General features: G+C 38.3%; 16 non-coding genes across 16 annotated transcripts; all 16 read right to left on the reverse strand.

The window, feature by feature from the left end:
• Positions 1–1,339: 1,339 nt before the first annotated feature.
• Positions 1,340–1,411, reverse strand: trnat-ugu (transfer RNA threonine (anticodon UGU)). Its single transcript has one exon. It is a non-coding gene; the product is annotated as a tRNA-Thr (tRNA).
• Positions 1,412–2,982: 1,571 nt separating this feature from the next.
• On the reverse strand, positions 2,983–3,054 carry trnat-ugu (transfer RNA threonine (anticodon UGU)). Its single transcript has one exon. It is a non-coding gene; the product is annotated as a tRNA-Thr (tRNA).
• Positions 3,055–3,431: 377 nt separating this feature from the next.
• On the reverse strand, positions 3,432–3,503 carry trnaa-cgc (transfer RNA alanine (anticodon CGC)). Its single transcript has one exon. It is a non-coding gene; the product is annotated as a tRNA-Ala (tRNA).
• Positions 3,504–5,007: 1,504 nt separating this feature from the next.
• trnat-ugu (transfer RNA threonine (anticodon UGU)) lies at positions 5,008–5,079 on the reverse strand. Its single transcript has one exon. It is a non-coding gene; the product is annotated as a tRNA-Thr (tRNA).
• A 1,959-nt stretch (positions 5,080–7,038) lies between these two features.
• On the reverse strand, positions 7,039–7,110 carry trnat-ugu (transfer RNA threonine (anticodon UGU)). Its single transcript has one exon. It is a non-coding gene; the product is annotated as a tRNA-Thr (tRNA).
• A 401-nt stretch (positions 7,111–7,511) lies between these two features.
• trnaa-cgc (transfer RNA alanine (anticodon CGC)) lies at positions 7,512–7,583 on the reverse strand. The gene has a single exon. It is a non-coding gene; the product is annotated as a tRNA-Ala (tRNA).
• Positions 7,584–9,088: 1,505 nt separating this feature from the next.
• On the reverse strand, positions 9,089–9,160 carry trnat-ugu (transfer RNA threonine (anticodon UGU)). Its single transcript has one exon. It is a non-coding gene; the product is annotated as a tRNA-Thr (tRNA).
• A 1,959-nt stretch (positions 9,161–11,119) lies between these two features.
• On the reverse strand, positions 11,120–11,191 carry trnat-ugu (transfer RNA threonine (anticodon UGU)). Its single transcript has one exon. It is a non-coding gene; the product is annotated as a tRNA-Thr (tRNA).
• A 391-nt stretch (positions 11,192–11,582) lies between these two features.
• Positions 11,583–11,654, reverse strand: trnaa-cgc (transfer RNA alanine (anticodon CGC)). The gene has a single exon. It is a non-coding gene; the product is annotated as a tRNA-Ala (tRNA).
• A 1,505-nt stretch (positions 11,655–13,159) lies between these two features.
• On the reverse strand, positions 13,160–13,231 carry trnat-ugu (transfer RNA threonine (anticodon UGU)). The gene has a single exon. It is a non-coding gene; the product is annotated as a tRNA-Thr (tRNA).
• Positions 13,232–15,189: 1,958 nt separating this feature from the next.
• On the reverse strand, positions 15,190–15,261 carry trnat-ugu (transfer RNA threonine (anticodon UGU)). Its single transcript has one exon. It is a non-coding gene; the product is annotated as a tRNA-Thr (tRNA).
• A 1,958-nt stretch (positions 15,262–17,219) lies between these two features.
• Positions 17,220–17,291, reverse strand: trnat-ugu (transfer RNA threonine (anticodon UGU)). Its single transcript has one exon. It is a non-coding gene; the product is annotated as a tRNA-Thr (tRNA).
• A 1,958-nt stretch (positions 17,292–19,249) lies between these two features.
• Positions 19,250–19,321, reverse strand: trnat-ugu (transfer RNA threonine (anticodon UGU)). Its single transcript has one exon. It is a non-coding gene; the product is annotated as a tRNA-Thr (tRNA).
• Positions 19,322–21,279: 1,958 nt separating this feature from the next.
• trnat-ugu (transfer RNA threonine (anticodon UGU)) lies at positions 21,280–21,351 on the reverse strand. The gene has a single exon. It is a non-coding gene; the product is annotated as a tRNA-Thr (tRNA).
• Positions 21,352–23,309: 1,958 nt separating this feature from the next.
• Positions 23,310–23,381, reverse strand: trnat-ugu (transfer RNA threonine (anticodon UGU)). Its single transcript has one exon. It is a non-coding gene; the product is annotated as a tRNA-Thr (tRNA).
• Positions 23,382–23,765: 384 nt separating this feature from the next.
• On the reverse strand, positions 23,766–23,837 carry trnaa-cgc (transfer RNA alanine (anticodon CGC)). Its single transcript has one exon. It is a non-coding gene; the product is annotated as a tRNA-Ala (tRNA).
• Between the last annotated feature and the right edge of the window lie 1,201 nt (positions 23,838–25,038).

Consider the following 25,038-nt stretch of genomic DNA (forward strand, 5'->3'; position numbering starts at 1 on the left):
AAGGAGAAACCAATGTTTTCTCTGGTAGGCACAACCTACCTGGCACCCCTATAAAAAAATAACCTCAAGTCAAAACCGTTACAATAGTAGCGAAGTAATTACAATTTGGCAAATGAACACTGGAGTGATAGATGAGCAAATGATGATGTGCAAGTAGAAATACTGGTGTGCAAAGAGCAGAATGTAAATTAAAACAATATGGGGATGAGGTAGGTAGATTGGGTGGGCTATTTACAGATGGGCTATGTACAGCTGCAGCGATCAGTTAGCTGCTCAGATAGCCGATGTTTAAAGTCAGCAGTGTTGCCAACACCTCAGTAAGGAAAGTAGCTATTGGCTGTCCTAAAAGTCGCTAGAAGTTGCTAAAACATGTCATCACCTAATTTGCAGAATTGGCAATGTGCATGTAAATGTGAAGGACACTGTAGGAGTGAGGAATAACATTGTGGGAGAGACAAAAAGTGAGTAAAAAACTCCCTAAATATGTTTGGAACTACAAATGAACTTTCTTCTGTCGATCCTTGTTTTTTTATGATACAATTCCAACCCTCGTCCTTTACCCGGCTGGCTTGAGACCGGCAAAAGTGAACCAAAAGAGACATACTGGTGGAGCGGAGCTACTTAGTTTTTCATGACCTTTTTATTTTATTCTTTGTTTTTAGTTTTTCAGTTTAGTTTTCTTAATTTGTTTTGGTTTTTAACCTTATGGTCCACTTAGGAGCCTAAAACATTTGACATTTTTAACCTTAACATTTAGAAAAAAGAAATGGTATACAATCAACATTAGCAATCTAAATGGACCAAAAAGAGACAATAGAAAAAAATGGCAATGGCAATGTGAGAAAATTACGGTAACTAGTCTGGCTCTAAATCAGGTTAATTATATATATTTTTTTGTGTAAGCCAGGGCGGGATCAGCCAGCGGCAGCTTCCCGCATGTGCGATTCATTTGCAGTCTGGACGCAATTGACCTTTTCTTTACACTGTTCTAATGAAAGTACATTTTCATAATATCAGCTAGCTTCCATAAACGTCAAACAAGGATTGAACCCACGTGCTTCAGTTTACAAAAACAGATGACTTAGCACATCTATTTCCTTATTAAAATGTCAACATTCTGGAAAGTGGGAGTTGTGCAAATGCTAATTTAACAACTAAATATACTCATCAGAGAAGTTGTGGATTAACTTCAGACCACATACACTTCAAGTATTAGCTCTACCGTAGAGACACATCCCCTTACAATATATTAGCAGGGTTGCCATATTGAGACAACTTGCCTTTTCTTCAAATTCCTCCAGTTAAAGAACCTCTCCATGGTACCAGCTAATTTTCAGTAAGGCACAGATGGGATTTGAACCCATGATCTTCGGTTTACAAGACCGACGCCTTGCCACTTGGCCACCATGCCAATCTATGCTGCAAAATATTTATCAACATTCTGGAAAGTAGTAGTTGTGTAATGTGAATTTGGCACACAAATAAACTCAGTGGAGAACCTTGGGAACCAAGGACCTCATGCATAAATAGCATGCACTCCCCCTCTGAGCTTCCATCCCATTTTATTTGCAGGTAAAATGCAATATTAATACAATGTACTTTTTATATACACCACTCCATTGAATCTACAATGAAATGATAGCAGCAATTCTTAATACAAGTATGGACAGTCATCGAACCCATGAACTTCAGTTTTTGAAAATGATGCAATTGAAGTTGGCAACCATACCACTTCTGTTTCCTGCTGAGAATTTCAGCATTCTGGAAAGTGATAGATGAGCAAATGATGATGTGCAAGTAGAAATACTGGTGTGCAAAGAGCAGAATGTAAATTAAAACAATATGGGGATGAGGTAGGTAGATTGGGTGGGCTATTTACAGATGGGCTATGTACAGCTGCAGCGATCAGTTAGCTGCTCAGATAGCCGATGTTTAAAGTCAGCAGTGTTGCCAACACCTCAGTAAGGAAAGTAGCTATTGGCTGCCCTAAAAGTCGCTAGAAGTTGCTAAAACATGTCATCACCTAATTTGCAGAATTGGCAATGTGCATGTAAATGTGAAGGACACTGTAGGAGTGAGGAATAACATTGTGGGAGAGACAAAAAGTGAGTAAAAAACTCCCTAAATATGTTTGGAACTACAAATTAACTTTCTTCTGTCGATCCTTGTTTTTTTATGATACAATTCCAACCCTCGTCCTTTACCCGGCTGGCTTGAGACCGGCAAAAGTGAACCAAAAGAGACATACTGGCGGAGCGGAGCTACTTAGTTTTTCATGACCTTTTTATTTTATTCTTTGTTTTTAGTTTTTCAGTTTAGTTTTCTTAATTTGTTTTGGTTTTTAACCTTATGGTCCACTTAGGAGCCTAAAACATTTGACATTTTTAACCTTAACATTTAGAAAAAAGAAATGGTATACAATCGACATTAGCAATCTAAATGGACCAAAAAGAGACAATAGAAAAAAATGGCAATGGCAATGTGAGAAAATTACGGTAACTAGTCTGGCTCTAAATCAGGTTAATTGTTTCTTTTTTTTGTGTAAGCCAGGGCGGGATCAGCCAGCGGCAGCTTCCCGCATGTGCGATTCATTTGCAGTCTGGACGCAATTGACCTTTTCTTTACACTGTTCTAATGAAAGTACATTTTCATAATATCAGCTAGCTTCCATAAACGTCAAACAAGGATTGAACCCACGTGCTTCAGTTTACAAAAACAGATGACTTAGCACATCTATTTCCTTATTAAAATGTCAACATTCTGGAAAGTGGGAGTTGTGCAAATGCTAATTTAACAACTAAATATACTCATCAGAGAAGTTGTGGATTAACTTCAGACCACATACACTTCAAGTATTAGCTCTACCGTAGAGACACATCCCCTTACAATATATTAGCAGGGTTGCCATATTGAGACAACTTGCCTTTTCTTCAAATTCCTCCAGTTAAAGAACCTCTCCATGGTACCAGCTAATTTTCAGTAAGGCACAGATGGGATTTGAACCCATGATCTTCGGTTTACAAGACCAACGCCTTGCCACTTGGCCACCATGCCAATCTATGCTGCAAAATATTTATCAACATTCTGGAAAGTAGTAGTTGTGTAATGTGAATTTGGCACACAAATAAACTCAGTGGAGAACCTTGGGATTGAACCAAGGACCTCATGCATAAATAGCATGCACTCCCCCTCTGAGCTTCCATCCCATTTTATTTGCAGGTAAAATGCAATATTAATACAATGTACTTTTTATATAAACCACTCCATTGAATCTACAATGAAATGATAGCAGCAATTCTTAATACAAGTATGGACAGTCATCGAACCCATGAACTTCAGTTTTTGAAAATGATGCAATTGAAGTTGGCAACCATAACACTTCTGTTTCAACATTCTGGAAAGCAGGAGATGGGCCATTGCAAAGATTTCAATGGAGAAGCTGGGGATTGAACCCAGGACCTCATACATGCGAAGCATGCGCTCTACCACTGAGCTACATCCCCTTTCTGGGAAAAAGAGAAATGTTTCTTGTTTTTTTAAATTTCACCTTTATATAACCAGGTAAGCTAGTTGAGAACAAGTTTTCATTTACAACTGCGACCTAGCCAAGATAAAGGAAAGCAGCGCAACACAAACAACAACACAGAGTTACAGATGGAATAATAAAGAGTACAGTCAATAACACAATAGAAGAAAAAAAAGAAAGTCTATATACAGTGCGTGCAAATGGAGGTAGGGCAATAAATAGGCCATAGTAGCGAAGTAATTACAATTTAGCAAATGAACACTGGAGTGATAGATGAGCAAATGATGATGTGCAAGTAGAAATACTGGTGTGCAAAGAGCAGAATGTAAATTAAAACAATATGGGGATGAGGTAGGTAGATTGGGTGGGCTATTTACAGATGGGCTATGTACAGCTGCAGCGATCAGTTAGCTGCTCAGATAGCCAATGTTTAAAGTCAGCAGTGTTGCCAACACCTCAGTAAGGAAAGTAGCTATTGGCTGCCCTAAAAGTCGCTAGAAGTTGCTAAAACATGTCATCACCTAATTTGCAGAATTGGCAATGTGCATGTAAATGTGAAGGACACTGTAGGAGTGAGGAATAACATTGTGGGAGAGACAAAAAGTGAGTAAAAAACTCCCTAAATATGTTTGGAACTACAAATTAACTTTCTTCTGTCGATCCTTGTTTTTTTATGATACAATTCCAACCCTCGTCCTTTACCCGGCTGGCTTGAGACCGGCAAAAGTGAACCAAAAGAGACATACTGGCGGAGCGGAGCTACTTAGTTTTTCATGACCTTTTTATTTTATTCTTTGTTTTTAGTTTTTCAGTTTAGTTTTCTTAATTTGTTTTGGTTTTTAACCTTATGGTCCACTTAGGAGCCTAAAACATTTGACATTTTTAACCTTAACATTTAGAAAAAAGAAATGGTATACAATCGACATTAGCAATCTAAATGGACCAAAAAGAGACAATAGAAAAAAATGGCAATGGCAATGTGAGAAAATTACGGTAACTAGTCTGGCTCTAAATCAGGTTAATTGTGTTTTTTTTTTTGTGTAAGCCAGGGCGGGATCAGCCAGCGGCAGCTTCCCGCATGTGCGATTCATTTGCAGTCTGGACGCAATTTACCTTTTCTTTACACTGTTCTAATGAAAGTACATTTTCATAATATCAGCTAGCTTCCATAAACGTCAAACAAGGATTGAACCCACGTGCTTCAGTTTACAAAAACAGATGACTTAGCACATCTATTTCCTTATTAAAATGTCAACATTCTGGAAAGTGGGAGTTGTGCAAATGCTAATTTAACAACTAAATATACTCATCAGAGAAGTTGTGGATTGACTTCAGACCACATACACTTGAAGTATTAGCTCTACCGTAGAGACACATCCCCTTACAAAATATTAGTAGGGTTGCCATATTGAGACAACTTGCCTTTTCTTCAAATTCCTCCAGTTAAAGAACCTCTCCATGGTACCAGCTAATTTTCTGTAAGGCACAGATGGGATTTAAACCCATGATCTTCGGTTTACAAGACCGACGCCTTGCCACTTGGCCACCATGCCAATCTATGCTGCAAAATATTTATCAACATTCTGGAAAGTAGTAGTTGTGTAATGTGAATTTGGCACACAAATAAACTCAGTGGAGAACCTTGGGATTGAACCAAGGACCTCATGCATAAATAGCATGCACTCCCCCTCTGAGCTTCCATCCCATTTTATTTGCAGGTAAAATGCAATATTAATACAATGTACTTTTTATATACACCACTCCATTGAATCTACAATGGAATGATAGCAGCAATTCTTAATACAAGTATGGACAGTCATCGAACCCATGAACTTCAGTTTTTGAAAATGATGCAATTGAAGTTGGCAACCATACCACTTCTGTTTCCTGCTGAGAATTTCAACATTCTGGAAAGTAGGAGATGGGCCATTGCAAAGGTTTCAATGGAGAAGCTGGGGATTGAACCCAGGACCTCATACATGCGCTCTACCACTGAGCTACATCCCCTTTCTGGGAAAAAGAGAAATGTTTCTTGTTTTTTTAAATTTCACCTTTATATAACCAGGTAAGCTAGTTGAGAACAAGTTTTCATTTACAACTGCGACCTAGCCAAGATAAAGGAAAGCAGCGCAACACAAACAACAACACAGAGTTACAGATGGAATAATAAAGAGTACAGTCAATAACACAATAGAAGAAAAAAAAGAAAGTCTATATACAGTGCGTGCAAATGGAGGTAAGGCAATAAATAGGCCATAGTAGCGAAGTAATTACAATTTAGCAAATGAACACTGGAGTGATAGATGAGCAAATGATGATGTGCAAGTAGAAATACTGGTGTGCAAAGAGCAGAATGTAAATTAAAACAATATGGGGATGAGGTAGGTAGATTGGGTGGGCTATTTACAGATGGGCTATGTACAGCTGCAGCGATCAGTTAGCTGCTCAGATAGCCGATGTTTAAAGTCAGCAGTGTTGCCAACACCTCAGTAAGGAAAGTAGCTATTGGCTGTCCTAAAAGTCGCTAGAAGTTGCTAAAACATGTCATCACCTAATTTGCAGAATTGGCAATGTGCATGTAAATGTGAAGGACACTGTAGGAGTGAGGAATAACATTGTGGGAGAGACAAAAAGTGAGTAAAAAACTCCCTAAATATGTTTGGAACTACAAATTAACTTTCTTCTGTCGATCCTTGTTTTTTTATGATACAATTCCAACCCTCGTCCTTTACCCGGCTGGCTTGAGACCGGCAAAAGTGAACCAAAAGAGACATACTGGCGGAGCGGAGCTACTTAGTTTTTCATGACCTTTTTATTTTATTCTTTGTTTTTAGTTCTTCAGTTTAGTTTTCTTAATTTGTTTTGGTTTTTAACCTTATGGTCCACTTAGGAGCCTAAAACATTTGACATTTTTAACCTTAACATTTAGAAAAAAGAAATGGTATACAATCGACATTAGCAATCTAAATGGACCAAAAAGAGACAATAGAAAAAAATGGCAATGGCAATGTGAGAAAATTACGGTAACTAGTCTGGCTCTAAATCAGGTTAATTGTGTTTTTTTTTTTTGTGTAAGCCAGGGCGGGATCAGCCAGCGGCAGCTTCCCGCATGTGCGATTCATTTGCAGTCTGGACGCAATTTACCTTTTCTTTACACTGTTCTAATGAAAGTACATTTTCATAATATCAGCTAGCTTCCATAAACGTCAAACAAGGATTGAACCCACGTGCTTCAGTTTACAAAAACAGATGACTTAGCACATCTATTTCCTTATTAAAATGTCAACATTCTGGAAAGTGGGAGTTGTGCAAATGCTAATTTAACAACTAAATATACTCATCAGAGAAGTTGTGGATTGACTTCAGACCACATACACTTGAAGTATTAGCTCTACCGTAGAGACACATCCCCTTACAAAATATTAGTAGGGTTGCCATATTGAGACAACTTGCCTTTTCTTCAAATTCCTCAAGTTAAAGAACCTCTCCATGGTACCAGCTAATTTTCTGTAAGGCACAGATGGGATTTGAACCCATGATCTTCGGTTTACAAGACCGACGCCTTGCCACTTGGCCACCATGCCAATCTATGCTGGAAAATATTTATCAACATTTATCAACATTCTGGAAAGTAGTAGTTGTGTAATGTGAATTTGGCACACAAATAAACTCAGTGGAGAACCTTGGGATTGAACCAAGGACCTCATGCATAAATAGCATGCACTCCCCCTCTGAGCTTCCATCCCATTTTATTTGCAGGTAAAATGCAATATTAATACAATCTACTTTTTATATACACCACTCCATTGAATCTATAATGAAATGATAGCAGCAATTCTTAATACAAGTATGGACAGTCATCGAACCCATGAACTTCAGTTTTTGAAAATGATGCAATTGAAGTTGGCAACCATACCACTTCTGTTTCCTGCTGAGAATTTCAACATTCTGGAAAGTAGGAGATGGGCCATTGCAAAGGTTTCAATGGAGAAGCTGGGGATTGAACCCAGGACCTCATACATGCGAAGCATGCGCTCTACCGCTGAGCTACATCCCCTTTCTGGGAAAAAGAGAAATGTTTCTTGTTTTTTTTAAATGTCACCTTTATATAACCAGGTAAGCTAGTTGAGAACAAGTTTTCATTTACAACTGCGACCTAGCCAAGATAAAGGAAAGCAGCGCAACGCAAACAACAACACAGAGTTACAGATGGAATAATAAAGAGTACAGTCAATAACACAATAGAAGAAAAAAAAGAAAGTCTATATACAGTGCGTGCAAATGGAGGTAGGGCAATAAATAGGCCATAGTAGCGAAGTAATTACAACTTAGCAAATGAACACTGGAGTGATAGATGAGCAAATGATGATGTGCAAGTAGAAATACTGGTGTGCAAAGAGCAGAATGTAAATTAAAACAATATGGGGATGAGGTAGGTAGATTGGGTGGGCTATTTACAGATGGGCTATGTACAGCTGCAGCGATCAGTTAGCTGCTCAGATAGCCGATGTTTAAAGTCAGCAGTGTTGCCAACACCTCAGTAAGGAAAGTAGCTATTGGCTGTCCTAAAAGTCGCTAGAAGTTGCTAAAACATGTCATCACCTAATTTGCAGAATTGGCAATGTGCATGTAAATGTGAAGGACACTGTAGGAGTGAGTAATAACATTGTGGGAGAGACAAAAAGTGAGTAAAAAACTCCCTAAATATGTTTGGAACTACAAATTAACTTTCTTCTGTCGATCCTTGTTTTTTTATGATACAATTCCAACCCTCGTCCTTTACCCGGCTGGCTTGAGACCGGCAAAAGTGAACCAAAAGAGACATACTGGCGGAGCGGAGCTACTTAGTTTTTCATGACCTTTTTATTTTATTCTTTGTTTTTAGTTTTTCAGTTTAGTTTTCTTAATTTGTTTTGGTTTTTAACCTTATGGTCCACTTAGGAGCCTAAAACATTTGACATTTTTAACCTTAACATTTAGAAAAAAGAAATGGTATACAATCGACATTAGCAATCTAAATGGACCAAAAAGAGACAATAGAAAAAAATGGCAATGGCAATGTGAGAAAATTACGGTAACTAGTCTGGCTCTAAATCAGGTTAATTGTGTTTTTTTTTTTGTGTAAGCCAGGGCGGGATCAGCCAGCGGCAGCTTCCCGCATGTGCGATTCATTTGCAGTCTGGACGCAATTGACCTTTTCTTTACACTGTTCTAATGAAAGTACATTTTCATAATATCAGCTAGCTTCCATAAACGTCAAACAAGGATTGAACCCACGTGCTTCAGTTTACAAAAACAGATGACTTAGCACATCTATTTCCTTATTAAAATGTCAACATTCTGGAAAGTGGGAGTTGTGCAAATGCTAATTTAACAACTAAATATACTCATCAGAGAAGTTGTGGATTAACTTCAGACCACATACACTTCAAGTATTAGCTCTACCGTAGAGACACATCCCCTTACAATATATTAGCAGGGTTGCCATATTGAGACAACTTGCCTTTTCTTCAAATTCCTCCAGTTAAAGAACCTCTCCATGGTACCAGCTAATTTTCAGTAAGGCACAGATGGGATTTGAACCCATGATCTTTGGTTTACAAGACCGACGCCTTGCCACTTGGCCACCATGCCACTCTACGCTGCAAAATATTTATCAACATTCTGGAAAGTAGTAGTTGTGTAATGTGAATTTGGCACACAAATAAACTCAGTGGAGAACCTTGGGATTGAACCAAGGACCTCATGCATAAATAGCATGCACTCCCCCTCTGAGCTTCCATCCCATTTTATTTGCAGGTAAAATGCAATATTAATACAATGTACTTTTTATATACACCACTCCATTGAATCTACAATGGAATGATAGCAGCAATTCTTAATACAAGTATGGACAGTCATCGAACCCATGAACTTCAGTTTTTGAAAATGATGCAATTGAAGTTGGCAACCATACCACTTCTGTTTCCTGCTGAGAATTTCAACATTCTGGAAAGTAGGAGATGGGCCATTGCAAAGGTTTCAATGGAGAAGCTGGGGATTGAACCCAGGACCTCATACATGCGCTCTACCACTGAGCTACATCCCCTTTCTGGGAAAAAGAGAAATGTTTCTTGTTTTTTTAAATTTCACCTTTATATAACCAGGTAAGCTAGTTGAGAACAAGTTTTCATTTACAACTGCGACCTAGCCAAGATAAAGGAAAGCAGCGCAACACAAACAACAACACAGAGTTACAGATGGAATAATAAAGAGTACAGTCAATAACACAATAGAAGAAAAAAAAGAAAGTCTATATACAGTGCGTGCAAATGGAGGTAGGGCAATAAATAGGCCATAGTAGCGAAGTAATTACAATTTAGCAAATGAACACTGGAGTGATAGATGAGCAAATGATGATGTGCAAGTAGAAATACTGGTGTGCAAAGAGCAGAATGTAAATTAAAACAATATGGGGATGAGGTAGGTAGATTGGGTGGGCTATTTACAGATGGGCTATGTACAGCTGCAGCGATCAGTTAGCTGCTCAGATAGCCGATGTTTAAAGTCAGCAGTGTTGCCAACACCTCAGTAAGGAAAGTAGCTATTGGCTGCCCTAAAAGTCGCTAGAAGTTGCTAAAACATGTCATCACCTAATTTGCAGAATTGGCAATGTGCATGTAAATGTGAAGGACACTGTAGGAGTGAGGAATAACATTGTGGGAGAGACAAAAAGTGAGTAAAAAACTCCCTAAATATGTTTGGAACTACAAATTAACTTTCTTCTGTCGATCCTTGTTTTTTTATGATACAATTCCAACCCTCGTCCTTTACCCGGCTGGCTTGAGACCGGCAAAAGTGAACCAAAAGAGACATACTGGCGGAGCGGAGCTACTTAGTTTTTCATGACCTTTTTATTTTATTCTTTGTTTTTAGTTTTTCAGTTTAGTTTTCTTAATTTGTTTTGGTTTTTAACCTTATGGTCCACTTAGGAGCCTAAAACATTTGACATGTTTAACCTTAACATTTAGAAAAAAGAAATGGTATACAATCGACATTAGCAATCTAAATGGACCAAAAAGAGACAATAGAAAAAAATGGCAATGGCAATGTGAGAAAATTACGGTAACTAGTCTGGCTCTAAATCAGGTTAATTGTGTTTTTTTTTTTTGTGTAAGCCAGGGCGGGATCAGCCAGCGGCAGCTTCCCGCATGTGCGATTCATTTGCAGTCTGGACGCAATTTACCTTTTCTTTACACTGTTCTAATGAAAGTACATTTTCATAATATCAGCTAGCTTCCATAAACGTCAAACAAGGATTGAACCCACGTGCTTCAGTTTACAAAAACAGATGACTTAGCACATCTATTTCCTTATTAAAATGTCAACATTCTGGAAAGTGGGAGTTGTGCAAATGCTAATTTAACAACTAAATATACTCATCAGAGAAGTTGTGGATTGACTTCAGACCACATACACTTGAAGTATTAGCTCTACCGTAGAGACACATCCCCTTACAAAATATTAGTAGGGTTGCCATATTGAGACAACTTGCCTTTTCTTCAAATTCCTCAAGTTAAAGAACCTCTCCATGGTACCAGCTAATTTTCTGTAAGGCACAGATGGGATTTGAACCCATGATCTTCGGTTTACAAGACCGACGCCTTGCCACTTGGCCACCATGCCAATCTATGCTGGAAAATATTTATCAACATTCTGGAAAGTAGTAGTTGTGTAATGTGAATTTGGCACACAAATAAACTCAGTGGAGAACCTTGGGATTGAACCAAGGACCTCATGCATAAATAGCATGCACTCCCCCTCTGAGCTTCCATCCCATTTTATTTGCAGGTAAAATGCAATATTAATACAATGTACTTTTTATATACACCACTCCATTGAATCTATAATGAAATGATAGCAGCAATTCTTAATACAAGTATGGACAGTCATCGAACCCATGAACTTCAGTTTTTGAAAATGATGCAATTGAAGTTGGCAACCATACCACTTCTGTTTCCTGCTGAGAATTTCAACATTCTGGAAAGTAGGAGATGGGCCATTGCAAAGGTTTCAATGGAGAAGCTGGGGATTGAACCCAGGACCTCATACATGCGAAGCATGCGCTCTACCGCTGAGCTACATCCCCTTTCTGGGAAAAAGAGAAATGTTTCTTGTTTTTTTTAAATGTCACCTTTATATAACCAGGTAAGCTAGTTGAGAACAAGTTTTCATTTACAACTGCGACCTAGCCAAGATAAAGGAAAGCAGCGCAACACAAACAACAACACAGAGTTACAGATGGAATAATAAAGAGTACAGTCAATAACACAATAGAAGAAAAAAAAGAAAGTCTATATACAGTGCGTGCAAATGGAGGTAGGGCAATAAATAGGCCATAGTAGCGAAGTAATTACAACTTAGCAAATGAACACTGGAGTGATAGATGAGCAAATGATGATGTGCAAGTAGAAATACTGGTGTGCAAAGAGCAGAATGTAAATTAAAACAATATGGGGATGAGGTAGGTAGATTGGGTGGGCTATTTACAGATGGGCTATGTACAGCTGCAGCGATCAGTTAGCTGCTCAGATAGCCGATGTTTAAAGTCAGCAGTGTTGCCAACACCTCAGTAAGGAAAGTAGCTATTGGCTGTCCTAAAAGTCGCTAGAAGTTGCTAAAACATGTCATCACCTAATTTGCAGAATTGGCAATGTGCATGTAAATGTGAAGGACACTGTAGGAGTGAGTAATAACATTGTGGGAGAGACAAAAAGTGAGTAAAAAACTCCCTAAATATGTTTGGAACTACAAATGAACTTTCTTCTGTCGATCCTTGTTTTTTTATGATACAATTCCAACCCTCGTCCTTTACCCGGCTGGCTTGAGACCGGCAAAAGTGAACCAAAAGAGACATACTGGCGGAGCGGAGCTACTTAGTTTTTCATGACCTTTTTATTTTATTCTTTGTTTTTAGTTTTTCAGTTTAGTTTTCTTAATTTGTTTTGGTTTTTAACCTTATGGTCCACTTAGGAGCCTAAAACATTTGACATTTTTAACCTTAACATTTAGAAAAAAGAAATGGTATACAATCGACATTAGCAATCTAAATGGACCAAAAAGAGACAATAGAAAAAAATGGCAATGGCAATGTGAGAAAATTACGGTAACTAGTCTGGCTCTAAATCAGGTTAATTGTGTTTTTTTTTTTGTGTAAGCCAGGGCGGGATCAGCCAGCGGCAGCTTCCCGCATGTGCGATTCATTTGCAGTCTGGACGCAATTGACCTTTTCTTTACACTGTTCTAATGAAAGTACATTTTCATAATATCAGCTAGCTTCCATAAACGTCAAACAAGGATTGAACCCACGTGCTTCAGTTTACAAAAACAGATGACTTAGCACATCTATTTCCTTATTAAAATGTCAACATTCTGGAAAGTGGGAGTTGTGCAAATGCTAATTTAACAACTAAATATACTCATCAGAGAAGTTGTGGATTAACTTCAGACCACATACACTTCAAGTATTAGCTCTACCGTAGAGACACATCCCCTTACAATATATTAGCAGGGTTGCCATATTGAGACAACTTGCCTTTTCTTCAAATTCCTCCAGTTAAAGAACCTCTCCATGGTACCAGCTAATTTTCAGTAAGGCACAGATGGGATTTGAACCCATGATCTTTGGTTTACAAGACCGACGCCTTGCCACTTGGCCACCATGCCACTCTACGCTGCAAAATATTTATCAACATTCTGGAAAGTAGTAGTTGTGTAATGTGAATTTGGCACACAAATAAACTCAGTGGAGAACCTTGGGATTGAACCAAGGACCTCATGCATAAATAGCATGCACTCCCCCTCTGAGCTTCCATCCCATTTTATTTGCAGGTAAAATGCAATATTAATACAATGTACTTTTTATATACACCACTCCATTGAATCTACAATGGAATGATAGCAGCAATTCTTAATACAAGTATGGACAGTCATCAAACCCATGAACTTCAGTTTTTGAAAATGATGCAATTGAAGTTGGCAACCATACCACTTCTGTTTCCTGCTGAGAATTTCAACATTCTGGAAAGTAGGAGATGGGCCATTGCAAAGGTTTCAATGGAGAAGCTGGGGATTGAACCCAGGACCTCATACATGCGCTCTACCACTGAGCTACATCCCCTTTCTGGGAAAAAGAGAAATGTTTCTTGTTTTTTTAAATTTCACCTTTATATAACCAGGTAAGCTAGTTGAGAACAAGTTTTCATTTACAACTGCGACCTAGCCAAGATAAAGGAAAGCAGCGCAACACAAACAACAACACAGAGTTACAGATGGAATAATAAAGAGTACAGTCAATAACACAATAGAAGAAAAAAAAGAAAGTCTATATACAGTGCGTGCAAATGGAGGTAGGGCAATAAATAGGCCATAGTAGCGAAGTAATTACAACTTAGCAAATGAACACTGGAGTGATAGATGAGCAAATGATGATGTGCAAGTAGAAATACTGGTGTGCAAAGAGCAGAATGTAAATTAAAACAATATGGGGATGAGGTAGGTAGATTGGGTGGGCTATTTACAGATGGGCTATGTACAGCTGCAGCGATCAGTTAGCTGCTCAGATAGCCGATGTTTAAAGTCAGCAGTGTTGCCAACACCTCAGTAAGGAAAGTAGCTATTGGCTGTCCTAAAAGTCGCTAGAAGTTGCTAAAACATGTCATCACCTAATTTGCAGAATTGGCAATGTGCATGTAAATGTGAAGGACACTGTAGGAGTGAGTAATAACATTGTGGGAGAGACAAAAAGTGAGTAAAAAACTCCCTAAATATGTTTGGAACTACAAATGAACTTTCTTCTGTCGATCCTTGTTTTTTTATGATACAATTCCAACCCTCGTCCTTTACCCGGCTGGCTTGAGACCGGCAAAAGTGAACCAAAAGAGACATACTGGCGGAGCGGAGCTACTTAGTTTTTCATGACCTTTTTATTTTATTCTTTGTTTTTAGTTTTTCAGTTTAGTTTTCTTAATTTGTTTTGGTTTTTAACCTTATGGTCCACTTAGGAGCCTAAAACATTTGACATTTTTAACCTTAACATTTAGAAAAAAGAAATGGTATACAATCGACATTAGCAATCTAAATGGACCAAAAAGAGACAATAGAAAAAAATGGCAATGGCAATGTGAGAAAATTACGGTAACTAGTCTGGCTCTAAATCAGGTTAATTGTGTTTTTTTTTTTGTGTAAGCCAGGGCGGGATCAGCCAGCGGCAGCTTCCCGCATGTGCGATTCATTTGCAGTCTGGACGCAATTGACCTTTTCTTTACACTGTTCTAATGAAAGTACATTTTCATAATATCAGCTAGCTTCCATAAACGTCAAACAAGGATTGAACCCACGTGCTTCAGTTTACAAAAACAGATGACTTAGCACATCTATTTCCTTATTAAAATGTCAACATTCTGGAAAGTGGGAGTTGTGCAAATGCTAATTTAACAACTAAATATACTCATCAGAGAAGTTGTGGATTAACTTCAGACCACATACACTTCAAGTATTAGCTCTACCGTAGAGACACATCCCCTTACAATATATTAGCAGGGTTGCCATATTGAGACAACTTGCCTTTTCTTCAAATTCCTCCAGTTAAAGAACCTCTCCATGGTACCAGCTAATTTTCAGTAAGGCACAGATGGGATTTGAACCCATGATCTTTGGTTTACAAGACCGACGCCTTGCCACTTGGCCACCATGCCACTCTACGCTGCAAAATATTTATCAACATTCTGGAAAGTAGTAGTTGTGTAATGTGAATTTGGCACACAAATAAACTCAGTGGAGAACCTTGGGATTGAACCAAGGACCTCATGCATAAATAGCATGCACTCCCCCTCTGAGCTTCCATCCCATTATATTTGCAGGTAAAATGCAATATTAATACAATGTACTTTTTATATACACCACTCCATTGAATCTACAATGGAATGATAGCAGCAATTCTTAATACAAGTATGGACAGTCATCGAACCCATGAACTTCAGTTTTTGAAAATGATGCAATTGAAGTTGGCAACCATACCACTTCTGTTTCCTGCTGAGAATTTCAACATTCTGGAAAGTAGGAGATGGGCCATTGCAAAGGTTTCAATGGAGAAGCTGGGGATTGAACCCAGGACCTCATACATGCGCTCTACCACTGAGCTACATCCCCTTTCTGGGAAAAAGAGAAATGTTTCTTGTTTTTTTAAATTTCACCTTTATATAACCAGGTAAGCTAGTTGAGAACAAGTTTTCATTTACAACTGCGACCTAGCCAAGATAAAGGAAAGCAGCGCAACACAAACAACAACACAGAGTTACAGATGGAATAATAAAGAGTACAGTCAATAACACAATAGAAGAAAAAAAAGAAAGTCTATATACAGTGCGTGCAAATGGAGGTAGGGCAATAAATAGGCCATAGTAGCGAAGTAATTACAACTTAGCAAATGAACACTGGAGTGATAGATGAGCAAATGATGATGTGCAAGTAGAAATACTGGTGTGCAAAGAGCAGAATGTAAATTAAAACAATATGGGGATGAGGTAGGTAGATTGGGTGGGCTATTTACAGATGGGCTATGTACAGCTGCAGCGATCAGTTAGCTGCTCAGATAGCCGATGTTTAAAGTCAGCAGTGTTGCCAACACCTCAGTAAGGAAAGTAGCTATTGGCTGTCCTAAAAGTCGCTAGAAGTTGCTAAAACATGTCATCACCTAATTTGCAGAATTGGCAATGTGCATGTAAATGTGAAGGACACTGTAGGAGTGAGTAATAACATTGTGGGAGAGACAAAAAGTGAGTAAAAAACTCCCTAAATATGTTTGGAACTACAAATGAACTTTCTTCTGTCGATCCTTGTTTTTTTATGATACAATTCCAACCCTCGTCCTTTACCCGGCTGGCTTGAGACCGGCAAAAGTGAACCAAAAGAGACATACTGGCGGAGCGGAGCTACTTAGTTTTTCATGACCTTTTTATTTTATTCTTTGTTTTTAGTTTTTCAGTTTAGTTTTCTTAATTTGTTTTGGTTTTTAACCTTATGGTCCACTTAGGAGCCTAAAACATTTGACATTTTTAACCTTAACATTTAGAAAAAAGAAATGGTATACAATCGACATTAGCAATCTAAATGGACCAAAAAGAGACAATAGAAAAAAATGGCAATGGCAATGTGAGAAAATTACGGTAACTAGTCTGGCTCTAAATCAGGTTAATTGTGTTTTTTTTTTTGTGTAAGCCAGGGCGGGATCAGCCAGCGGCAGCTTCCCGCATGTGCGATTCATTTGCAGTCTGGACGCAATTGACCTTTTCTTTACACTGTTCTAATGAAAGTACATTTTCATAATATCAGCTAGCTTCCATAAACGTCAAACAAGGATTGAACCCACGTGCTTCAGTTTACAAAAACAGATGACTTAGCACATCTATTTCCTTATTAAAATGTCAACATTCTGGAAAGTGGGAGTTGTGCAAATGCTAATTTAACAACTAAATATACTCATCAGAGAAGTTGTGGATTAACTTCAGACCACATACACTTCAAGTATTAGCTCTACCGTAGAGACACATCCCCTTACAATATATTAGCAGGGTTGCCATATTGAGACAACTTGCCTTTTCTTCAAATTCCTCCAGTTAAAGAACCTCTCCATGGTACCAGCTAATTTTCAGTAAGGCACAGATGGGATTTGAACCCATGATCTTTGGTTTACAAGACCGACGCCTTGCCACTTGGCCACCATGCCACTCTACGCTGCAAAATATTTATCAACATTCTGGAAAGTAGTAGTTGTGTAATGTGAATTTGGCACACAAATAAACTCAGTGGAGAACCTTGGGATTGAACCAAGGACCTCATGCATAAATAGCATGCACTCCCCCTCTGAGCTTCCATCCCATTTTATTTGCAGGTAAAATGCAATATTAATACAATGTACTTTTTATATACACCACTCCATTGAATCTACAATGGAATGATAGCAGCAATTCTTAATACAAGTATGGACAGTCATCAAACCCATGAACTTCAGTTTTTGAAAATGATGCAATTGAAGTTGGCAACCATACCACTTCTGTTTCCTGCTGAGAATTTCAACATTCTGGAAAGTAGGAGATGGGCCATTGCAAAGGTTTCAATGGAGAAGCTGGGGATTGAACCCAGGACCTCATACATGCGCTCTACCACTGAGCTACATCCCCTTTCTGGGAAAAAGAGAAATGTTTCTTGTTTTTTTAAATTTCACCTTTATATAACCAGGTAAGCTAGTTGAGAACAAGTTTTCATTTACAACTGCGACCTAGCCAAGATAAAGGAAAGCAGCGCAACACAAACAACAACACAGAGTTACAGATGGAATAATAAAGAGTACAGTCAATAACACAATAGAAGAAAAAAAAGAAAGTCTATATACAGTGCGTGCAAATGGAGGTAGGGCAATAAATAGGCCATAGTAGCGAAATAATTACAACTTAGCAAATGAACACTGGAGTGATAGATGAGCAAATGATGATGTGCAAGTAGAAATACTGGTGTGCAAAGAGCAGAATGTAAATTAAAACAATATGGGGATGAGGTAGGTAGATTGGGTGGGCTATTTACAGATGGGCTATGTACAGCTGCAGCGATCAGTTAGCTGCTCAGATAGCCGATGTTTAAAGTCAGCAGTGTTGCCAACACCTCAGTAAGGAAAGTAGCTATTGGCTGTCCTAAAAGTCGCTAGAAGTTGCTAAAACATGTCATCACCTAATTTGCAGAATTGGCAATGTGCATGTAAATGTGAAGGACACTGTAGGAGTGAGTAATAACATTGTGGGAGAGACAAAAAGTGAGTAAAAAACTCCCTAAATATGTTTGGAACTACAAATGAACTTTCTTCTGTCGATCCTTGTTTTTTTATGATACAATTCCAACCCTCGTCCTTTACCCGGCTGGCTTGAGACCGGCAAAAGTGAACCAAAAGAGACATACTGGCGGAGCGGAGCTACTTAGTTTTTCATGACCTTTTTATTTTATTCTTTGTTTTTAGTTTTTCAGTTTAGTTTTCTTAATTTGTTTTGGTTTTTAACCTTATGGTCCACTTAGGAGCCTAAAACATTTGACATTTTTAACCTTAACATTTAGAAAAAAGAAATGGTATACAATCGACATTAGCAATCTAAATGGACCAAAAAGAGACAATAGAAAAAAATGGCAATGGCAATGTGAGAAAATTACGGTAACTAGTCTGGCTCTAAATCAGGTTAATTGTGTTTTTTTTTTTGTGTAAGCCAGGGCGGGATCAGCCAGCGGCAGCTTCCCGCATGTGCGATTCATTTGCAGTCTGGACGCAATTGACCTTTTCTTTACACTGTTCTAATGAAAGTACATTTTCATAATATCAGCTAGCTTCCATAAACGTCAAACAAGGATTGAACCCACGTGCTTCAGTTTACAAAAACAGATGACTTAGCACATCTATTTCCTTATTAAAATGTCAACATTCTGGAAAGTGGGAGTTGTGCAAATGCTAATTTAACAACTAAATATACTCATCAGAGAAGTTGTGGATTAACTTCAGACCACATACACTTCAAGTATTAGCTCTACCGTAGAGACACATCCCCTTACAATATATTAGCAGGGTTGCCATATTGAGACAACTTGCCTTTTCTTCAAATTCCTCCAGTTAAAGAACCTCTCCATGGTACCAGCTAATTTTCAGTAAGGCACAGATGGGATTTGAACCCATGATCTTTGGTTTACAAGACCGACGCCTTGCCACTTGGCCACCATGCCACTCTACGCTGCAAAATATTTATCAACATTCTGGAAAGTAGTAGTTGTGTAATGTGAATTTGGCACACAAATAAACTCAGTGGAGAACCTTGGGATTGAACCAAGGACCTCATGCATAAATAGCATGCACTCCCCCTCTGAGCTTCCATCCCATTATATTTGCAGGTAAAATGCAATATTAATACAATGTACTTTTTATATACACCACTCCATTGAATCTACAATGGAATGATAGCAGCAATTCTTAATACAAGTATGGACAGTCATCGAACCCATGAACTTCAGTTTTTGAAAATGATGCAATTGAAGTTGGCAACCATACCACTTCTGTTTCCTGCTGAGAATTTCAACATTCTGGAAAGTAGGAGATGGGCCATTGCAAAGGTTTCAATGGAGAAGCTGGGGATTGAACCCAGGACCTCATACATGCGCTCTACCACTGAGCTACATCCCCTTTCTGGGAAAAAGAGAAATGTTTCTTGTTTTTTTAAATTTCACCTTTATATAACCAGGTAAGCTAGTTGAGAACAAGTTTTCATTTACAACTGCGACCTAGCCAAGATAAAGGAAAGCAGCGCAACACAAACAACAACACAGAGTTACAGATGGAATAATAAAGAGTACAGTCAATAACACAATAGAAGAAAAAAAAGAAAGTCTATATACAGTGCGTGCAAATGGAGGTAGGGCAATAAATAGGCCATAGTAGCGAAGTAATTACAACTTAGCAAATGAACACTGGAGTGATAGATGAGCAAATGATGATGTGCAAGTAGAAATACTGGTGTGCAAAGAGCAGAATGTAAATTAAAACAATATGGGGATGAGGTAGGTAGATTGGGTGGGCTATTTACAGATGGGCTATGTACAGCTGCAGCGATCAGTTAGCTGCTCAGATAGCCGATGTTTAAAGTCAGCAGTGTTGCCAACACCTCAGTAAGGAAAGTAGCTATTGGCTGTCCTAAAAGTCGCTAGAAGTTGCTAAAACATGTCATCACCTAATTTGCAGAATTGGCAATGTGCATGTAAATGTGAAGGACACTGTAGGAGTGAGTAATAACATTGTGGGAGAGACAAAAAGTGAGTAAAAAACTCCCTAAATATGTTTGGAACTACAAATGAACTTTCTTCTGTCGATCCTTGTTTTTTTATGATACAATTCCAACCCTCGTCCTTTACCCGGCTGGCTTGAGACCGGCAAAAGTGAACCAAAAGAGACATACTGGCGGAGCGGAGCTACTTAGTTTTTCATGACCTTTTTATTTTATTCTTTGTTTTTAGTTTTTCAGTTTAGTTTTCTTAATTTGTTTTGGTTTTTAACCTTATGGTCCACTTAGGAGCCTAAAACATTTGACATTTTTAACCTTAACATTTAGAAAAAAGAAATGGTATACAATCGACATTAGCAATCTAAATGGACCAAAAAGAGACAATAGAAAAAAATGGCAATGGCAATGTGAGAAAATTACGGTAACTAGTCTGGCTCTAAATCAGGTTAATTGTGTTTTTTTTTTTGTGTAAGCCAGGGCGGGATCAGCCAGCGGCAGCTTCCCGCATGTGCGATTCATTTGCAGTCTGGACGCAATTGACCTTTTCTTTACACTGTTCTAATGAAAGTACATTTTCATAATATCAGCTAGCTTCCATAAACGTCAAACAAGGATTGAACCCACGTGCTTCAGTTTACAAAAACAGATGACTTAGCACATCTATTTCCTTATTAAAATGTCAACATTCTGGAAAGTGGGAGTTGTGCAAATGCTAATTTAACAACTAAATATACTCATCAGAGAAGTTGTGGATTAACTTCAGACCACATACACTTCAAGTATTAGCTCTACCGTAGAGACACATCCCCTTACAATATATTAGCAGGGTTGCCATATTGAGACAACTTGCCTTTTCTTCAAATTCCTCCAGTTAAAGAACCTCTCCATAGTACCAGCTAATTTTCAGTAAGGCACAGATGGGATTTGAACCCATGATCTTTGGTTTACAAGACCGACGCCTTGCCACTTGGCCACCATGCCACTCTACGCTGCAAAATATTTATCAACATTCTGGAAAGTAGTAGTTGTGTAATGTGAATTTGGCACACAAATAAACTCAGTGGAGAACCTTGGGATTGAACCAAGGACCTCATGCATAAATAGCATGCACTCCCCCTCTGAGCTTCCATCCCATTTTATTTGCAGGTAAAATGCAATATTAATACAATGTACTTTTTATATACACCACTCCATTGAATCTACAATGGAATGATAGCAGCAATTCTTAATACAAGTATGGACAGTCATCGAACCCATGAACTTCAGTTTTTGAAAATGATGCAATTGAAGTTGGCAACCATACCACTTCTGTTTCCTGCTGAGAATTTCAACATTCTGGAAAGTAGGAGATGGGCCATTGCAAAGGTTTCAATGGAGAAGCTGGGGATTGAACCCAGGACCTCATACATGCGCTCTACCACTGAGCTACATCCCCTTTCTGGGAAAAAGAGAAATGTTTCTTGTTTTTTTAAATTTCACCTTTATATAACCAGGTAAGCTAGTTGAGAACAAGTTTTCATTTACAACTGCGACCTAGCCAAGATAAAGGAAAGCAGCGCAACACAAACAACAACACAGAGTTACAGATGGAATAATAAAGAGTACAGTCAATAACACAATAGAAGAAAAAAAAGAAAGTCTATATACAGTGCGTGCAAATGGAGGTAGGGCAATAAATAGGCCATAGTAGCGAAGTAATTACAATTTAGCAAATGAACACTGGAGTGATAGATGAGCAAATGATGATGTGCAAGTAGAAATACTGGTGTGCAAAGAGCAGAATGTAAATTAAAACAATATGGGGATGAGGTAGGTAGATTGGGTGGGCTATTTACAGATGGGCTATGTACAGCTGCAGCGATCAGTTAGCTGCTCAGATAGCCGATGTTTAAAGTCAGCAGTGTTGCCAACACCTCAGTAAGGAAAGTAGCTATTGGCTGCCCTAAAAGTCGCTAGAAGTTGCTAAAACATGTCATCACCTAATTTGCAGAATTGGCAATGTGCATGTAAATGTGAAGGACACTGTAGGAGTGAGGAATAACATTGTGGGAGAGACAAAAAGTGAGTAAAAAACTCCCTAAATATGTTTGGAACTACAAATGAACTTTCTTCTGTCGATCCTTGTTTTTTTATGATACAATTCCAACCCTCGTCCTTTACCCGGCTGGCTTGAGACCGGCAAAAGTGAACCAAAAGAGACATACTGGCGGAGCGGAGCTACTTAGTTTTTCATGACCTTTTTATTTTATTCTTTGTTTTTAGTTTTTCAGTTTAGTTTTCTTAATTTGTTTTGGTTTTTAACCTTATGGTCCACTTAGGAGCCTAAAACATTTGACATTTTTAACCTTAACATTTAGAAAAAAGAAATGGTATACAATCGACATTAGCAATCTAAATGGACCAAAAAGAGACAATAGAAAAAAATGGCAATGGCAATGTGAGAAAATTACGGTAACTAGTCTGGCTCTAAATCAGGTTAATTGTGTTTTTTTTTTTGTGTAAGCCAGGGCGGGATCAGCCAGCGGCAGCTTCCCGCATGTGCGATTCATTTGCAGTCTGGACGCAATTGACCTTTTCTTTACACTGTTCTAATGAAAGTACATTTTCATAATATCAGCTAGCTTCCATAAACGTCAAACAAGGATTGAACCCACGTGCTTCAGTTTACAAAAACAGATGACTTAGCACATCTATTTCCTTATTAAAATGTCAACATTCTGGAAAGTGGGAGTTGTGCAAATGCTAATTTAACAACTAAATATACTCATCAGAGAAGTTGTGGATTAACTTCAGACCACATACACTTCAAGTATTAGCTCTACCGTAGAGACACATCCCCTTACAATATATTAGCAGGGTTGCCATATTGAGACAACTTGCCTTTTCTTCAAATTCCTCCAGTTAAAGAACCTCTCCATGGTACCAGCTAATTTTCAGTAAGGCACAGATGGGATTTGAACCCATGATCTTTGGTTTACAAGACCGACGCCTTGCCACTTGGCCACCATGCCACTCTACGCTGCAAAATATTTATCAACATTCTGGAAAGTAGTAGTTGTGTAATGTGAATTTGGCACACAAATAAACTCAGTGGAGAACCTTGGGATGAACCAAGGACCTCATGCATAAATAGCATGCACTCCCCCTCTGAGCTTCCATCCCATTTTATTTGCAGGTAAAATGCAATATTAATACAATGTACTTTTTATATACACCACTCCATTGAATCTACAATGAAATGATAGCAATTCTTAGCAATTCTTAATACAAGTATGGACAGTCATCGAACCCATGAACTTCAGTTTTTGAAAATGATGCAATCATACCACTTCTGTTTCCTGCTGAGAATTTCAACATTCTGGAAAGTAGAAGTTGGGCCATTGCAAAGGTTTCAATGGAGAAGCTGGGGATTGAACCCAGGACCTCATACATGCGAAGCATGCGCTCTACCACTGAGCTACATCCCCTTTCTGGGAAAAAGAGAAATGTTTCTTGTTTTTTTAAATTTCACCTTTATATAACCAGGTAAGCTAGTTGAGAATAAGTTTTCATTTACAACTGCGACCTAGCCAAGATAAAGGAAAGCAGCGCAACACAAACAACAACACAGAGTTACAGATGGAATAATAAAGAGTACAGTCAATAACACAATAGAAGAAAAAAAGAAAGTCTATATACAGTGCGTGCAAATGGAGGTAGGGCAATAAATAGGCCATAGTAGCGAAGTAATTACAATTTAGCAAATGAACACTGGAGTGATAGATGAGCAAATGATGATGTGCAAGTAGAAATACTGGTGTGCAAAGAGCAGAATGTAAATTAAAACAATATGGGGATGAGGTAGGTAGATTGGGTGGGCTATTTACAGATGGGCTATGTACAGCTGCAGCGATCAGTTAGCTGCTCAGATAGCCGATGTTTAAAGTCAGCAGTGTTGCCAACACCTCAGTAAGGAAAGTAGCTATTGGCTGCCCTAAAAGTCGCTAGAAGTTGCTAAAACATGTCATCACCTAATTTGCAGAATTGGCAATGTGCATGTAAATGTGAAGGACACTGTAGGAGTGAGGAATAATATTGTGGGAGAGACAAAAAGTGAGTAAAAAACTCCCTAAATATGTTTGGAACTACAAATTAACTTTCTTCTGTCGATCCTTGTTTTTTTATGATACAATTCCAACCCTCGTCCTTTACCCGGCTGGCTTGAGACCGGCAAAAGTGAACCAAAAGAGACATACTGGCGGAGCGGAGCTACTTAGTTTTTCATGACCTTTTTATTTTATTCTTTGTTTTTAGTTTTTCAGTTTAGTTTTCTTAATTTGTTTTGGTTTTTAACCTTATGGTCCACTTAGGAGCCTAAAACATTTGACATTTTTAACCTTAACATTTAGAAAAAAGAAATGGTATACAATCAACATTAGCAATCTAAATGGACCAAAAAGAGACAATAGAAAAAAATGGCAATGGCAATGTGAGAAAATTACGGTAACTAGTCTGGCTCTAAATCAGGTTAATTGTGTTTTTTTTTTTTGTGTAAGCCAGGGCGGGATCAGCCAGCGGCAGCTTCCCGCATGTGCGATTCATTTGCAGTCTGGACGCAATTTACCTTTTCTTTACCAGTGTAAAGAAAAGGTCAATTGCGTCCAGATTCTCTCTCTTCTAATGAAAGTA

This window comes from Oncorhynchus mykiss, chromosome 25, assembly GCF_057628025.1.
Source record: "Oncorhynchus mykiss isolate SJ-2025 chromosome 25, ASM5762802v1, whole genome shotgun sequence".
NCBI lineage: Eukaryota > Metazoa > Chordata > Actinopteri > Salmoniformes > Salmonidae > Oncorhynchus > Oncorhynchus mykiss.